Raw genomic sequence first — 19,684 nt, 5'->3', positions numbered from 1 at the left:
TCTCGATCAATTTCTAATCAACTTATCGCTATTTATAACTGCCAACTGTGTTTACAATCTTATTAAAATATTTAGAACGTTCTGATTGAAACAAGGCTTGAATATTGTAATAAATTGATAGTTGATAAAAATTTGTGATTGTGCTGCAATAACAAGTATTACAAAATCTATTTGTCTCATATAAAAATTAGAATAAAAGTAAATTTTAACTCACGTCTGCAAAAAATAGATTCTTTTTAGTTTATTTATTTCTCGCAAAAATATTGTTTATCACTCGAATGATTTAAGTTTTAACACAATAACAATAATGGATATCTAATTCCATTGCTATTTACAAAGTAAAAATGAGTGATTATGATACTTTTCAGAAAGTAATAATCATTATCGAGTCGTATACTGATTCGTGAGCACCAATTAAGTCCAGAGATTATTACGTGCGTTTCCCTCTCCATCGACAGAGACCATAAGGCACTCGTATATATTGGGTTTATCTCGCCGTACTCAACTCGTGCACGCATATGCATGTGCATTGCTGCAGCACTCGCGTGGAGACCCCTCGCGTGTGCCGCGTGTGATCGGAAAATACAGACACGAGTCTCGGCCTCCACGTATCCGCATTTGTAAATTTAATAGCTGATATATACCTACTCGATGAGCTCATAGGCGTGTATGCAGGTGCAGAACGTAATCCGCGTGTACATTTTCTCAGGCGCGATGGATCTATTTATATAACTTATGATCGAGGGAGACTACTCCATTTCGCGACTTAGTTTAGAAGTTGCGTGCCGGATTTATTTAGAGATTCAGCTAATCGTTCCTTGGAATTTTATCACTACGACTTGTTCTGGAAACAAGTCTGCGGAAACGGGCTTTAAACATTTACGACGCAGGTGTATCCTGTATGTATGAGGAGCGTATAGAGAGCATATATAATCCCGAAATTCTTGTTTAGTTTGGAAACTCGACCACAAAGTCGAGCGATAACCATAAAGAGATAGAAGATATAAATGAGATTTTATAATTCTAACGTTATAAATTTTTGTATCAAATATAGATTCCATAATCTATAATTTGACAAAATTATTGGCAAATATACATATGTAAAAATCTTATTTATATATAAATAGTATAATATAACAATATAATTATTTTTTAAAAATTCATTTTATATATTCCTGATAATAGAACAATAATATGCTGCATATCGTTTTGCACATTGATCAATAAGCATTTGTCCAGTCATTCAACAGTGTTAACTTAGAATGGCACATTGTTTCGGCGAAGTTACAGCGGATCTGCGTCTTTATACCTCATTTAGCCGGTGATATCCACGTCGTCAGGATATGCGCAGGTATGCATGACGTACAGACGTATACATCTGGCAGGCCGACGTATGCGCATATGCAAACTATATAACGCTGTATCGATACCCATTCTGTCAACCACACGTACGCTACCACACGCGCAGCTGCAAATGCATGTCTGGCAGCGATGATCCGATAACGTTTGCCATTCGCTATTCATGAGAGCCTTATTAGCGGTAACGGACGTGCGTGTACGCATTAAGACAGGTATATTTGGCAAATCGTTAGCAACCTAATATACGCGGAATTCGCGAACGGTATTGACACATGTAGTATGCCGGAAACTTGACGTCTTCCGATGCCAAAGAAAGAAAAGTTATGCGCATCTGTATGATAATTTACGCAAAATAATCTAATTAATGATGAAAACGCGAGTCATGAGTTTAATATATATACATATTTTATTTTATATATTTAAATATATATATATATATATATATATACATTATGGCTGGTATCTTACGCACAGAACTTGATCTAATCTTTGTAGTTTAACAAAATCATTGACGTGTCTAAATAATGTTATATTTTAATTAATATCTCGAGTTTTAATTTCATGATAAGTCAATATATAAGTAAATTATTAAAGCCTATCGATACAGAAACGACATCCGTGTCGTATATATCTGCAATCGACTCAACGTATGTTTCTTTGAGCATGCGTCTCCGTAGAGGAAATACGGAGGTACAGAAATCCCGTCGTATGTACGTAACGGGCATCGTGAACGTGCCATAAGTAGTCAGCATTTGTGCATGTTACTCGGTTACACAGAGCACAGCTGTACCTATACATACATATATGTATATAGGTAGCGGTGCCGGCGGTACGGCTGGCAGTAGAATGCTATCGCAGTAGTCCATAAAGTTCGAATGGGATTGGAATACAGTGGCGACCAATGTCACTCGTGTTACGTGGCCCGTTACCGCGGCGCGGGCGTACAACTTCATTAAAGCACCCTAACGCGAGACGCGGCCCGGGCTTTCGTGTTTCGAAATATAATTCCGCGCGCCTACACTTACGTTAGAGGAAACGCTATTGCGACGACGGAAAATCGCGCGTCGTCGACGGCACGGCCTCGTGATTTGCCGAGTTCTATTGCTCGTCCTCTCGCGACACGGTGAATTTGTCGTAAGTTACTTTAATGAAGTCGACGAAAGCTGTAGAGAGAAAGAGAGAGAGAGAGAGAGCGAAAATCAAAAGAGTCGCGCGCTTTAATACGTGCACATTCGGCAACTGGATATCAAACTGTCAAAAGGGAAGATAATATGAAATCTCGCTAAAAGCCCCTGAGGCGTATTTTCCTTAATTAGTTCGATATATACCTATTCATTTTTGTACGAAAATCGAATAATACAATCTTTGCGTTTAAAGATATGAAAAAAATATATAATTTAGAAATTAATTAAATAACTTAATTTTTAGAAATATAATTGCTCAGATTCAATGAAACATAAATTCAGTTATTAAATATGTACAATATCGATAGGTATATATATTTATTTCTTATATTTATATATTGTTTATATTACTGTTTATAATATATATATATATAATATTATTTACTTTTAGTAATCGCTTTTCGTTAGAAACTGAATCTATTCCAAGCATTATAAGCATTCCTAAGTATATATATATATATATATATATATATCCACGCTTCTATTAAATTCGCATCAATAAATAAACGAGCTACAAGTTGAAGCTGCTTCTTCAATGTCCACCGTTTGCGGTCCATTTACAGCGTCCGTATCGTCTTCGTTGGATTTAATGTACGGCGCTTTATCGCGAGTCATTGTTAAATAATCACCGGAATGTTGCAAGGCGATTGGGTCGTTATGCCCTCGCATACCTATTCCGGAGAAGCATGCCAACTACAACGCGAGCCGGCAAGCGTCGCAATTTGCAACGCGACTCTGCAATCGAGGACTCGGTCCTAAGAAGACAAATGCTCGCAATGTAGCCGGGTCAGGGTAATCCTGATGTTGACGATTGACCCACATTGATCATCCGCAGCGTCCTTGGACGGAATAACGAACGGACTCCGGAATTCCACCGAGGCGCACAGTGTTAACAGTGGCAGGCGCTCTCAGACAGGCGCGTTTTCCGCTCGCAATCAGAAGAGCGGACGCGTCGATATCGCGACGATTTATGATCCGTGACGAGATCGCGAGACGCCGCTGAATGGACGTCGAATATCGGGACGTGGCGATCGAGACCCGACGCCGATTCAGCGTTTTTGCAACGCGACTTCGTTTTGCATTCACGTCACGCGTCACGTAGGAACGCGCGCGATATCCATTTCAGTAAATTTTTTCACGTGCGTGTTACGATATTCTTTCGCGATAATAATAAATACGTGTAAAATAATTTCATTAACGTTTTGTATTTTTACAAGTTTAACGGTAACTAAACCATTTTTAGATAATTATTCCAACATATTTAAAAAAAAAAATTGCAAAGTAAATATAATTTTTATTATCATCTGTTTCTTAAATAATGCGTGAAAATGCGTGATAATCATACATGAGACAGCTATGAAATTTAGTCATTTTTTCAGATTATTTTTCATTACGTAACGTTCGTTTAATTTAAATTTAGAACAAATTTTAAATAAGAACACTACGTTAATAATGAATCGCAGTCGAAAGAATGCTAGTAAAAAGTATGGCAAGTTTGCACGAGAATATATAGGCTACCTGATGCCGTAAGTTCTCACGAACGGATCAGGGCCGCATACGAAGCATCTCAATGAACTCTGATCAATGGAACAAGAACGTGTACACGCTGCTTGATATGCGCGAGCCAAGTACTCGTTTACGCGATCCTGTGTGCTAACAATCGCGCGAGGGAATTAGTGCCAAGAAAGCGATCGTCGATGGAATATAAAAATATCGCGATGCAAGGCGAGAATGAGGACAAACGGAACTGTATATAGCGGATATATGTATAGAATTAAATTTAAATTATCTAGACTCAATAAAAAGATATATTTTATACATCGTGACCGCGAAACTAAATGGTTTTATCAATAATGGACAAATTATTAATCAATGGTTAATAATTCAAGAAGAGGGAACGAGATAAATCTCATGTCTACAAAGAAAAGCATTTAAAAATAAATTGTCCGATCGATATTTATAACTATATAACAAACTTATCTGAAATAAAGTATGTGGCGAAATGAAAAAGAAATCACGAACATCGTGCACAATTTTTGGAAGCGTGTAAAATAACCCATGCAGAAATAACCAGACAATAACCAAGCTGCGGCTACAGAAATAACCAAAATTGAAAAAGCGAACACTCGGCTGGTCGTACGTGCGATTTAAAGCGACAACAAATCTCATTAAAGACTCGCCCGCTGTAGAAATAGTCGGAGACCGTGGATCGCAAATCTGCTTTATCGCTTCACGGGCGGCAGATTAATCCTCGAGGGGTGGCATCGAGCGTCGAGATATATTCAGCTCCGCGGAGGGTTTGAATAAAAAGGATTTATTTTTGCACCGCCCGCCGTATCCGAGCAGCGGCCGCGTTTCTCTTCCTTTACACCGACACGACGGGAGCGCGTAGTCTCCAAATCTCTTCTCCTCTTTCATATCCTTCTCTTTCACAAACCACTCATACATGTATATATAATATATATTTTTTTCATCTTCCTCTCTGCGCCGCTCAAATGCAAGGTTCTATTCTGAAACAAATCTGACCAATTCGGGCGCAACCGCTTCGAAGAAAGAACTCGTTATCGAATCAGCTGTTAGAGTACGGGATTCTTCTTCTATCTACTTTTCCTCCAATAAAGAGCCGCACATACATGTGCATCGATATGTTGCACGCGTGTGCGCCACCGATGAAATTCATCTGGTCAGAGCGTACACCATCACCCTCGATCTTACATCGATCTTCGATCGACGAAACGGTATCCAAGTTGTTGGATCGAAAGCTCTTATCTGACCGCACGTGTCTTTCTCCTCTTTGCTATCGTTTCCATTCTCGCGGAATCTTCGAATTCTCTCTGTGAGTAAATGATCATGTCCGAAATCCGTTCCGATGTAATATATCCTTCATGTAGGAAAAGAAAGTAGAGTCTTTGAGTTGTCTCGCTGGAATATGGATTACATGGATTCGTAAAAGTGATGTTATTTTTCGTGGATATATAAAAACTGGCGCTTACAATTGTACGTTTACAATTGTACATTCTCTTTTATGCATTCGTGACATTTTCTAAATTAAATACTTCAACGCAAAATAAGTACGTCGTAAGTAACATCTTTGTATTTTTTCCACATTAAACACAAAGAAAATAAATAACTCGAGAAAAGTTACATGTACAGTACATGTACTCATTATCAAATTTCATGTAACAAAACTTGCGTTAAATATGCTCAGATCGAATAGATTTGTTAAGATGTATTCAATAATTCATTCTTTCCTATCTTATAATATTTTTATATTTTTGTGCACAAATTATTTATACAAAAATCGCATTATGTTAGCACAACTTGCATACTAACAATCTTTTATTAATTATTTATGACTCTTTTTGCATAATATATTAAGTGAAAGAACAATCGCGTAGTAGAAGCTTGTCATCGCTAGACGATCGTTTAATCGACTTTTCGAGTTACAATTTCCAATCGGGATGGTCAGCCCGACAATCAGAATCGGCGAACGTTAATTTAACGCCACGCTTCCGTTTTTGCGAATCCTGCACTTGAGTTAATTGCTAAACCGGGAAAGCATGGAGGGTTCGAGTAAGTGCGGAATGAGCAGAAATGGAGGGTGAATGAAATCGCTATCAGAAGGCGCAGGTAGAGTGATATCCTTACTAATAGTGTGCGATAGTACTACGCGTGTAAGTGTTATAGTCGCGCGTCCTTTCTGTTCTCCTATATGCATTCGACTGATTCAAATTTAACTCCCAAGTTTGATAATAACATCCCATTACAATAAATCGCCTCGCCTATTTCATACTAGATTTTCACATTAGCAGGAACGTTTATCAAGCTACTTTGACGTGATTATGATTAACGATGATTAATCGTCACGATTCTCATCTTGCCTCTTGCCTCTTTCGTCGCGGGGTATTGTTTACGGGCTCATTTCCCGTCGTTAAGAGCATAAGGCGATGATAAGTCTAGAGTTTACATAAGCAAAGGATAATATAATTATTTATAATTCTTAATGTCTTATCTAAGAGCAGCTGTGTATATGCAATGCTGTTGTTTAAGAAAGATTTGTTTTACGTATTGTATAAAAATATAAAGAAGATAGGAACGTTTTATTAAAAATTATTGCATGTGCTTTTATCGACTATTCTATTATTATAAAATTGAAAAATTAAAGTTAAATTAGTATTAAAATTATAAAATAATGAGAGCAAAAAAGAAGATAAAAAATAATGCTGGCAAAAGTAAATAGACTATTAATAAAATATCTGTTTTACAAAAAATATTATATCACAATATAAAGAGACAAAAATATATAGACTTTAAAAATCACGATAAATTATAGTAAATATACTATCTCATAGTTTTTACGATGTTTCTATGCTTGGCTATGCTGTAACTCTGCGCATGAAACAATCAATATAATATATTAATCCTTTATAATATATTAATCCTTTCGAAAAGCGCCATATTAAAGAATTAAAAGATTAAAAAAATAAAATTTTGTTATTCTAACAGTCGCATTGCATACGTTTAAAAATTTAATTCTACAAAAACAAATTTTATTAAAATATATCACTGCTTTTTATCTCTTTACTTTCTTGAAATATATAAAAGATTTTTTCAGCAAAATACTTTGAATATATCAACTTGAAAATTGTTATCAAACACAAAGGTTTAACACACCAAGATAATAATTCGGGGTGCATTTTGAGTAAGCCCTATTGTGCGCGTAAGTTGACGCTGTGCGTGTAACCGTAATTACGGACGTGGAGAAAGTGCGTTATCTATATCGGGGGCGAGCAAAAGCGTGTAAAGCGTGCACACGCACCCGGTGAGGCCGCGTGTAGATTAGGTCAGGCCGATAAATGAGTCCATTGTCTCACGATTGCGGAAAAGATACGGTGTTCCATCGGCGTCGAAAGAGACCCACGTGCGCCAACCACGAGATATTCGTGTTGGTTATCGTTGTCGCGATTAATGGTAATTGCGCTGTCTTCGAAACGGCGCGATTCTAAGGGATATCACATGTGTGGAAACAGTTTTGTAATATCTCGTTACGAGATATTCGCCATTATCTTGGTATAAACGCGACATTCGCGTAATTCGCGGAGGAAGCGACCATTTGCGAAGGTTAATACGTGATATCCGTGAGTTGCACGTCGCGAGCCAGAGCTATCTAATTGTAAGATATTTCTAATCGGATATTAGAAAATTGTAAAAATGACGGTTTTATAATTAATAATTGTAGCAACAAGAATATAGCATTAAAAATTATGGAATTTTGGAAATAAAATCTGAGAAATAGTAAACATAAATTAGTAATGTTGCGAAAAGTAATGATCTATTGTTGCATTTTTATTTAAATAAAAATCGACTTATCGATTCATAAGATCAATCGTAGAATTTACACTCGAAAAAAATATACACAATCTCAGCTGATTGTGAGATATCTTTTACTTTCTCTTCTGGAAACTGAGTTAAGTTCTTTATTAACTGATCAATTTCACGTAATTGCACTACGTTCGTGGTGCAAGCAACTTTTTTAATTATCTCAGGAAATCGTTAAAAAAAAAAAATGTGCGTCAATCTCGTTATCAGTTAACGTTAACGATACACATTTGCGGGTAGGGCATATGCACGACCGATCGATTATATGCCTTCACTCCGGAGATCGACGCCCGCGATATGGCCGGCGGCTTTTAACGAACTGTCGTTAGTCTTTATCGCGCGATCTGAAGTGCTGGTCCGCAATCTCCCTTTATCGCGATGAAAATTCATTTAAACGACAGATGCGATTATTCTGCGTGTCTACACCACTATTATCGATTCGCTAGCATGAGCATCAACAGGATTTATCGGTCTTAAGCGTAGTTTAGACAAAAAAAAAAAAAAAAAAAATAATGCTTTTAGATATGTTTTTCTTAATAATCCGTCATCTCAAGTAATGCCGTTGAATGAACGATGCGGATCTGAATATGTGAATATGACGAATCGTGTAAAAATAATATCAGTTCAAGTAGAATTACCTACAAAAATAAAGTGTAATATTTATAGGCAGAGCTATTGTAATTCTACAGTGCGCCGTCATTCTTTTCGTCTATTTTTAAAGGCGAAAGATAACTGAATTCCCGTTTTGACATGTTCCGCGAACGTGAGGTATTTACTACACTTTTATTACTTGAGAAATTACAGGGCTGTTGCGCTATCGTCCAATAAATCGCGACGATAAAAATGTAAATGTCCATAGAGCGCTACGTGGAATCTTTCGATGAATCGAGAATTCTTTTCGTCGAAGATATTCAAGAGATTGGCAACACCATTTTATTGGCGGATCGTTAAAATATGACAGTGCGATAAAAATCATATTTTTATGATTACTATTGTCCATTACAATATACATAGCGATAATTTTTCAACTGTGAAATACTCTCGTAAATCATTAAAGAAGAAAAATATAATAAAAATTGAAGAAAAATATATTAAAAATTATTCGATAAAAATTACATTGTACTGTATCTAAAATAATAATTATATATACGTACTTATAATATATGTTATGCAGTTATTTATATATATATATATATCATAAAAATAAAAATATATTATCACAATCAAAGTAGAATTTTAAATATTTAATATTTTTTTAAGTATAGATCTGATCGATGGAAATATTTAAAAAATGATGAAAAGTAGAAGATGTAAAAATTTTCCTTTTTTGTGTCTTTTTTGAAAAACTTACTTTTATTTTTGTTAGAAAGCACTGACTATCACATAAGATACACATAAGATATTTTACATTGTTATTCTATTGGTAACTTCTGTTTTACTAAATCCGCTTTGCCTTAAATCTGAGGCAAACAAAAACCTCATTATAGAAGGGCGCAACGTAAACGAGTCATCCTTTTCGATCCTCGTCTGGTTGAGCCTCTGGCTAACCATTCCACGAATCCTTCCCACATATCCGTAGTCCTTGACCACTCTCTCCTTCTCTCTCTCACTCTCTCTTTCTCTCTCTCTCTTTTTTTTTCTTTCTCTCTCTTTCTCTCCGCTTGCCCCTTCGGTAAATTCGAAGACAGGAAAAACGCGCCGGACGGAATTTCCTGGCGCGATTCGACGTCCCTTTATCGGGGCGATGGAGTCAATCGGTCTCGTTCAACGGATCCCCCTTTTTTGCCTGAGGGAGCGGCATGGAAAGCAAGGCGGGAGTACGGACAGAAAAAGATGAAAAGGGAAGGGGGAGGAAGAGGAGGGGGGGGTGGTATCAAAAGACGTGCGCAGGTCCGATGTCAGCGGATACCGAATTCATCCTTCGCGCCCTTCGAACCACCCTCGGCAGATCGTGCCTCCGGCCAATTCGAGATCACATTAAGTCCGTCTCGATGCGTCCAGTCAAAACTCCAATTTAAAAGTTCCTGCCAGACGCTTTTCTCTCGTTCTCTCTCCTTCCCTCTACTATCGCTCCTTCCTCGCTCCCGGAGCTCTCTCCAGGCACCCGGAATTAGAAATACCAAAAATAGTTCTTCATCGACCGCCGACTAATTTCGCCATGCCGGGCGTATGCGTGCGTTCCACCCTTTCCTTCAAATGTGTGCATTGTTCCTTTGTATTTGTGCACTCTATGTGTGTGTGTGTGTGTGTGTGTGTGTTGTAATCGCGCGAGCGAATGAATAAGCTTCTGCACGGCTGGATCGAGGGGCAGATCGAAGAATTCTGCGATTGGCCGTTACGTCGTGGCCGCATTATTGGCGCATTCCGCTCCATGACAGGTTGCTCCGGGGCGAAAGAGCTTCGAGAGGATGAAAGCTTCCCGACAGGCGGCCTCCGCTGTCTGGAAGCTTGACCTGGAACTTTTTCGACCAATTAATGAGATCACCGCGCGGAACAGGAGGAGACGTGAGCATGGCGTTTGGACCGCGCAGTATTTTCTCCTTCGAGCGAGATTATAGCAGATTTTCGTGACTTAACCCGCGGGATTGCTAGTTGATATTTCTACTCGACAGAGAAATGGTTGAGCAGAGGCGAACGCGACAATTGGCCGTGCGCTTAAACTGATAAAACTCGCGTATACTTTGTTCGCGAAAGTTATTTCTGCCACCGATGATCTCTCCGGCCAGATATCTCGCGGGGATGTAAAATTAAATCCTGTTTCAGGGAGAGACGCGCGGATCGATATTCGATTAGTCCTGGATCGGATAAGACTTTATAATTGGTTCGCGCACTCAACAGATGAAATTCACCTTCATTCCCCAAAAGACTTTGATTGCAATTACTAGTTAAATTTTTATGCGCAAAGCTATATTTTTAATTGTTTAATTTTATAAATTTTACATATTTTACTGCCTTCTTAATAAGAAATATATTTATATATAAAATAAAGTATATATAAATGCAGTGTTACTTAAATTTAAAACTATATTGTAAGTAAGCCAAATCTAACATATTTTACAAATTAATGTAACTTGTGTTTTGCTGTATATAATAAAAATACAATATATCTTTTTTAAAAATGCATACAAGACAAATAAAAAAAACGTGGAAATGTTATATTTCCGAAGAGGTTAAATCAACTTGCAGACGTATATAAGGGCTCTCTTTGTAATCCGTATCGTTTACGGTAACAAGGACAAGGAACACGTCAGCGAATACATTAGCGCATTCCTGCACTCATCAGTTCTTGTATTGGTTTAACTGCTGCCGACAAGGCAGCATAAAGAACTTGCCGACTCTCGGGAGGGTTAAGCAAGAAATGCAAGCACCTTGTACGCGAGAATAAGGAATAGCCACTCGAAATAGACACGACGAGAGGAACGTGGCGATAAATCAAAAAAGCGTTGTCCGCGCCGCGAGCAGCACTAATGCCCGGTTAATTCTGCAGTAACGAGAACACGGCCTCGAGACATCGGTGCGGAATATAAAATATGTAAGAAGTTTTCCTAGCCCCGATGAAAGAAGCGAGGGGAAAGAAAATACGGAGTCGAGCCGAAGGACGTTGAAGAGTTTGGCGAAACTTGGCCTCGAGGACGTCGCCAACAGAACGTGCCGTGCAAGAGCAAAAGAAGAGAGAAACGGAGATCTAGAGAAAGAAAGAAAGAAGAGGGGGAAGGAGAAAGGAAGAAAGGAAAGAAGAACTAGAAGTCCGTTGTTTTCTCGGCAAACAAAAATCCCACATCGAAATGAGTTTAAAATCGTCGCGTAATCTCCGCCGCGGTCGACCCTTGAAAACCCTCCTCCATGTCGGCAAGCCCGTCTTAAACTTTTCCGGGAGACAGACAGAAATGACACAACCGGATCCGGCGATGGTGTATATATATCGTGTCGTGGAAATGTCGTTAGGAATACTTTTCTATCGAGAGGGAGGAAATCCCATTAAATCGGCGAATGCAATAAGGAACGTCAAAACTTTTCACGATGACGGCTGCCGAAGCTGCTATACGATGCGTTCGTTGCCACGATGATTATTTATACCGTTTGGAATTTCGAAATTTACCAGCTCTTGTCAATACGAATTTATCGTAACAATCATAACTAACTTCTTGGAAATTTGCATAAAGCTGAGAAACTCATTCTCCGAGCTGTTTAAAAGATGCCGAAGAGAAATAACGTAATATTTTGTTCACGTTTGTTGATTTATTACAAACTTCGTTATCGGCGATGGAATAATCAGATCGCTTCAAACGACTCGACAAAGAATACGAGCGCAAGACTCGAGATCGCGAGACTGTTTGAAAAGCATACAAATTCCGCGTACGTCCGGTAATAATTATTTCTTACAAAAATAAACAAACCGATAGACATGTATAGCGTAGTTCAGAATTTTAATAATAGTACGAGGTAGACGTATATTCGCGCAGGCGGTTTCCAGGAACTATAAAGTATAGGTATCAAGACTGTGCGGTAGCGATCAACCACTGCCACGCCAGGGATCAACGATCTTACGGAATGAGCGAGGCGTGGTAGATGGATAATGAAGACGAAGGTGCAAAGGTCCATCAGAACCAACGGGGTATTAGATTATCGGCTATATTAGACGTAGATCGAGAAAGGGATTGCTCTTTCTACCGCTATCCGCGGGGCTCTCGTGGCCTCCAGTAATCGGATTGTTCTTTGCCGATCAACGTGCTATCAGAGGAATCTTCGAACCGTAACCGGATGGGATTGTGTGGAGGCGAACGTCAAACTTCATCTGACGCTCGATGCCTTCTGGTAGGTAATAGGATGTCATTGATGAGACAATAAGACTGACGTGTTATTCGAATAAATTCGAAATTGAATCTTTGAGGGCATCGATGTGTTTTATAAAGCGTGAAAACAATATCTAATAGATACAAATTTAAAAGTATTTGATGTATGACATGCATAAAAGAGAAAAGAAAAATGTAAACTGTAAAGAAATAATTTTGTAAATTTAAATTACTTATAATTTTATTTTAATTTCTTATAATTTTAAATTACTTATAATTTTATTTAATTTTATTTTAATACAATATTAAATACAATAAACAATAAAGTATTAGATTTGAGGAAATTTTCGCTTGATATTTAGATTTTGCATTTTTATTTTGACAGTATCTATAATAATGCTTCTCTAAAAAATTATATAAGCATGTATAGTGAAATTGAATATAAATTGTATAGAGTCTTTGACTCTTCCTACATCATTAGATATCAGCTAAATCAGGTGGAACAAGACTATTCTTATCTATTTCGCGGACGCTCACGACTTTGGCACGCGATCAACGCGTGTTTTTAGGGAAAACGCAGATATTTTCTACTCCAACGTTTTGGCTCTGAACGAAGAGTCTTTCTGCGGAGAACAAAATACTGGCGCCGAAATGTCTACACGTTGGGAAGTTTTATGTCTATATCAAAAATAGTTTTATGCTGTTCCGTGCAAACGCTCGATGGTGATACAAATCATATGTATTTCGATCTTTTTTATATACTATGAAAATTATTTTATTTTTTTATCAAATAATACATTTATTCAAATAAACAATGTTTTTTTAATTATGTGCAATTTAAAATAGGTAGGTAAAATGGAAGAGAATACAAAACTGTGCATCAAACATTAAACAATATTATCATCAAACATGAAACAGATCAATATATATCTGTATTTCTTTTTTTATTAATTTAGGATGCTTTATGTATACGTTGTTGAGCAAATCATCTTCGCGGCTTGATGTTAATAAAAAATAATAATAATAATACCATTATTATAATAATATCATTATCTGCAACGGTCTCGAGTAGAAAATTCAATTATATATACAAGAAACAGGGGGGGGGGGTAACAGAGCTTGACATTTATTGGAAAAAATCTTGAATTGCAAACTCCTTTTGTGTGAAATTCGCATTCACAAGTTAGAATCGACAAGCAATTACGATGCAATCTAGATGCATAAATATTGCGTTGTGAAACGAAAAAATTATAAATCACACAACCGCGTTCTTCACGCAAAATACAGATGTATTTGCGCAGATGTATACCAATGATTTGTCGCGCTCGCGCGCAAAAACAACTGACACTTCAGCTGTGTCTACTACCGCGACGCCGCGCCGCATCCCTTACTTATCTCCGCAGCATCTGTCCGTTGTAATTTGTCATTTGCCAGCTGTGCTCTGGCGAACGAGCGAATTTAGTGTAAGGTATCACTAACGTAGGTGCATGTTTGCACTCTCGCTATCACGTGGACAATTTATAATGTAAACTCGCCACAGAATTTCTATTTAAAATTTAACTACTGAACAATTCACATGTTCTTTCTTGCAAATCAGAAAGAGTTAGAAGGAAAATAAAGATGAGATTGTATGTCGGTTTAAAAATTCAATGTATATGATATTAATTAAAATTGCTGGATCGAAGAGAAATTAAGATAAAGCAATTTTTGAAGCGCTTTGTAACGCCACTAGTGACGTATCCGTGAGAGAAAGACGATTATTCCCTGTGTACAACACAAGTTATCATTATCCGCAAGAAATCTTCCCTACAGGAATATTCGCTGAGTCAACCTATTTACTTCGGAGCAGCGACCACAGCAACGATTCGGCGGAATGTTGTTAAACCATTACATCCAACTTCCTCCTCCTCCTCCTCCTTTTCCGGTTGCATTAAGCTTGTCCGTCGTAAATGAGGTATAGCCACCGTGCTAGGATATTTCCTGGATCAAGCGATTGACCTTGAAACAACGCAACAAGGCTACGGCGCGTGTTTGCGGAATCAAACTAGGCGCGTGGTCGGCGGAACCTTTACGGAAGAGCAGCAAGGAAGAAGCGATAGGCAGGGCCGCGGCGAGACGTTGAAGAGGGTCGAAGTCGTGCCCGTATCTCCAAGGGAGATCGATCGTGGCCCCAGGAATCTTAATGGAACCCGGGATTACCGGCCTCGCGAACGTGAGGGGGAAGAAAGAGAGAGAGAGACAGAGGGAGGGCTCGCTCTTCTTCAGGCAAACAAACGTAATTGCACGCGAATCTGCCTTCACCCTCCGGCGCGCGCGGCTTATACGGTGATCGCCTCGCTTCGCCAGGCACCATTACAGTAACTATGATTTAATCGACGTGGCGGTGTAAAATTATTATCGGCACACAGGTAACACACAGATGGCTAACGGTATCGTAAGTGTGCGACATACGCAATTGTCCGCTTTCGATCCATGAGAAACGCGCGTGTCATTCGTGAAAAGACCTTTGAAGTCCGATTATTATTTTACAAATTTCATGTAATGGAATTATACAAATAATCCTTTGAACATATAATAAAGAGCCTTGTGATTAAAATTCGTAATATATTAAGCGCGATGTAAATGAAAATTAAGTTTGGCTTATACAAATTGTTAAAATATATTGTACAAAGAAAAGATTGACTTCTCGTTTGGAAGAAACGGGTGAGTTATGCGGTACTTTGTGCAATTTGTCTCGGCAGAGATACATGTCGTGTAAGAGTGCGCTTATCGAAAGTGCACAGTCTGTCATATCTATCGTACGTTTAAGGAATACCGACGATATCGTGTTGGTGGCATAATACGTTTATTCTGACCTCGCATTTATGACACTTCCAAGTAATGCTAGCTGATGTCTGTCGCGAGAATCACAAGCGCAAATGCAACGGAGAGATTAATCGCGCGATAACGCTTTAACGATTCCCGTATAACAGAACTGCCAACCCCTAGCCTTCTTCCCTTTTGTCACGTCTCTCTGACATCGACGATCACAAATAGGTTGTACAACAGTTAAAACGACGACTTTGCGCTTTGAACGAACGCGATTCAGAATATTATATCTTTTGGTTTATATACAGATTCTTACAGACGGTTGACTACTTGAATTCGTTCAATTAAAAGCATAAGAGTATACAAAAGAAAATTACTATGTATAATTACTATATATATTAATTTTAATATTTTTAAATATTTAATTATCCAAATATATATGAAGAAATAATTTTTTTTAACATGTACTAAGCTTTAGTCTATATTTATATAGATTCAATATTCACGCGAATATTCGCGTGTTTTTATAATGAAAACAGTGAGCATAAGCTCGTAATGCAACGCGTAATTATTTACAAAATCGTTAGCTCGCATATAATTCATAGGATCTTTGGCGACATGAAATCGGGCGAGTTGAATGCGCGTGCAAACGTAACGCAACATGTTTGCCTATTCGGGATTAAAGCAGGAAGCCGATGTGGCGCGGGGACGAGAGACGCAGCTGCATCCTAAGGGCCGTTAATGATATTCGCAGGTGACACATCTAATTCAGTGACTGTGCAGGCCGGAAGCTGGATGTGATGCCGGTGCGGCGCGTTGTCATCGTGCACAATGAGGATAAACGAGAACAAACGGTGAGCGAGGTGAGAGGGCATGTTTGCATTTTCATGTCGTTGCCAGCGGCAGGAAATACGCGAAATTACAGCGCGCGCTAGCTTGATAGTACGGCCCGCGCATTTACTTCCGCGAGCGATGCTCGATGGGAGCAGTTTTTAAAGCAAATTAGTTAATTACGATGGTAATGCATGGAAAGTGCTTCTCGTTCTTGTTTCGTAGCGCGCGGCGCAACCAACGCGGATAATTAATTAAATCCGTGACGTTTACATCAAAGGGAGACGATAAGTTATACCGCGGATTCATTTATATTAGTCGGCAAATACAAAGATAAACAGCAATTTGAATGCTGATGCATATAGCGATCTATAAATATCGGAATCAAAGTACATATTATCGTAATATATACATCGTAATATATACATAAATATTATCATAGACATAATTGATTCATCGATTAACTGTATGACGCAATCAAATTTCTGGAAGATAATATCACTCTAGCTTTAATGAAAAAAAAGTAATAGTAGCACTCGAGTCTTACTAGGATTTACAAAGGAAAGATTGCAAATGAGGGAAATGTACTTCTCTATAGAGCGAGAGAAAGAGAGAGAGAGAGAACACAAGGTCGCGATGAATACAGAATAGCTGGATCGTTTCGCGCGACCTACTTGTGATTCCCCGTAATCGCAGCCAGCTATCTGATATCTTGTTTCTTTCGTCTCTTTTATATGGGGACATTCTGCTTCAAGAAGAACGGCGAAGATTGAGCCAGACAAGCGTTTTGCAGTTTATATCGATTGCGGGATTTTGGCAACTTTGTTGATCCGGTAACGGATCCCGCTTTTTCTTCTCTTGTCAGCGTATCACCGACTTTGTTTTTGGCGACGTTACGTAAACTTCGAAAACAACAAACTCCCAAATTTGACGTACCGCGAAGGGAATTGTCGAGTTGCAGAGCCAGTGTTGACTTGCAGAATGAATAGATAGATGCGCATGAAACTAAAATTAAACATCGATATCTGAAATATCCCTAGAGATACGAGAAGCGAAGTTTTTCTTCTCCACAACGGAAGATGGTTCGTGATCGATTGTAAAAGTCGCGATCGAGGAACAATCTCGGATATTCCGTCGTCTTATTCCACGAGGAATATTTCTACACGCTAGAACGCGAGTCGGCGCTGCGTCACGTCTTGAATTTTCAGAAGGCTGAGGGCGAACGAATAGTGCCTCGCAAAAGCGTCCAACGTGACACGGGTAAAATATCTACGCTCAACGAGTTTTCAGGCTTTTTTCAATCCTTCTCTTTTGCCTGCCCGCCTGCCAAGAGAAGTGAAGAAGGATAAGAAGCATGAAAAGCATCACCGGGCTCGTGGGCACGTTGAATGGTCCCCGCGACGTGCGTATGTTCCACGCGCGAGCTTATTTTAATTCGCCGTTAGAAGAACGCGAGAAGGGAATCGGACACGGTGACGCGAGTATTCGTGCATAACACATTTATCGTACCGTGCAAAAGTTCTCCGTTCTAATGCCACGAAACCCGTTTTCAATTATCGTAGATACCACGTGTCGCTCTTGTATATATATCAGTGTCGGTCTTTCGATTTGTCGCACAAATATCACATCTTTGTGCAAAACCGATGATTCGGAAAGCAAAATGCAAAATAATACAGCTTTTATTTTTTACATCGTTATAAATCTGTAACTTCTTACTGTTAACTATCGTTAATGAAAAAATAAATCAATAATTTTCTTTAAGTATTACGTTTTTGCACGTGGTGTCAATAAGCAACAAAATAAATATTATTTAATGTAAAAACCATTTTATATAAAACTCTAATACTATACATATTTTAAAAAATTATGTAATTAATTTTTGCTATATGATATGAATTTGCCTCGTCTAGGCTATTCCTAGGCATTGCATCGATCATGGATTGAGATCAAAGTATCATTTTGCTCGTGCAATAAGTACTGCCGGGAGATCGGCGTTATCGTTGCGGCGAAAGATCGTTTTTCTACCGTTTATGACGACGATAGTGAAACATGCCCGAAGCGAAATAATAACACGCTGCTGCGAGCACGTAACTTTCGCGGGGGAGTTTTGCACGCAGGTGACGGTGCGTCGCCATTAAGATTATGAAGATGTGGATTGTACTTTTATAACGACAATCGTTAGGATAGGCATTGTTACATCGTTAAAAATGATGTAATATAACAATGAAATTCTAAAGAATATTCGTACTTAAATTTTAAGATTATATATATACAATGGTTTTTCTTCTTATAAAATAATATTTTAATATCGTATATAGATCTTTGAAAAGATGATTATTGACTTATTTATTAATATAATTGAAATATATATTTCTTATGTTATATATATTAAGGATTTTTCAATTAAAAGTGTATATATTTAATAAAAATATAAACAAAGATTAAAAAAATTTTATGAGAAAATTTTGTAATAATATATATGTTACCAATTATAATTTTGTCTACTTTTTTACATTATCATAAAAAAATAGAAATTAATTTTGTATAATTTAAAATGTTATATAAAATCGTTTATGTAAAGGAAACATCATAAATCACTCGTGAACTTAATAAGATGTTCAATTCTGAGTGACATAAAAAATTCATCAAATATAGTATATAAATTAAAGTAAACTCTTTCTGCTATATTATTTTACTTTTTTACTCGTCTGCTTTACATTTCTTGCCGCTCTGACTGAATAACTTTCCTCTACCATTCTTTCCCGTGGTCTTTCACGTCAGTAATACATTTGCGGCTAATGTAAATTTAAAAGTCAACCTTTCGCCTCGTCCTCGCGATAGAAATTCATCGCTCGGTTAGTCCTTCACTTTCATTAAGAATGATTAAACTCCTGCTGGCGTCTTTCGGTAAAAATAGAACACTCGTTCAACGTGCCTGAGAATTTTCTGAGGGAATAACGGCATAAAGACCGTTTGAAAAATATGCGGCGTAAACTTCCAACCGTCTTCCATCATTGTTCCCTTGAAACTGTGTTTCGCAGATTGGCTGAAAAAAAATTTTCCTCACGAATGAGTTACAACATTCTCCTTTATGATCACTCTTGCCATAAAAGGATACACGCTTTTCATATGCAAAACTTTACAATCTCGCTAGTATCAGATTTTTTTCAGTAGATTTTCCTACTTTTCTTTTCTTATAACTTTGATTATTTCTATCAAGAATTTTCACTTATCTTGGAAAAAATAAAAGAAAGAGAATTTTTTGTGACGATAGCAACGCGTATAACATGTCGTAAAAATGGAAAAAATACATTCATAATTACAGTTTTA

The 19,684-nt window shown here is 37.8% G+C and overlaps 1 protein-coding gene and 1 long non-coding RNA gene across 6 annotated transcripts in view; one reads left to right on the top strand and one right to left on the bottom strand.

Annotated features, from left to right (window-relative positions):
• Positions 1 to 19,684, bottom strand: part of LOC140676071 (uncharacterized) — a 347,777-nt gene that overhangs the window by 61,127 nt on the left and 266,966 nt on the right. The gene's annotated exons all lie outside the window — the stretch shown is intronic.
• LOC140676073 (uncharacterized) overlaps positions 1 to 19,684 on the top strand; it is a 98,418-nt gene that overhangs the window by 65,287 nt on the left and 13,447 nt on the right. The window lies entirely within an intron of this gene.

The sequence above is a fragment of the Anoplolepis gracilipes genome, chromosome 2, assembly GCF_047496725.1.
Source record: "Anoplolepis gracilipes chromosome 2, ASM4749672v1, whole genome shotgun sequence".
Classification (NCBI taxonomy): Eukaryota; Metazoa; Arthropoda; class Insecta; order Hymenoptera; family Formicidae; genus Anoplolepis; species Anoplolepis gracilipes.
This window is presented reverse-complemented; position numbering and strand designations above follow the sequence as displayed.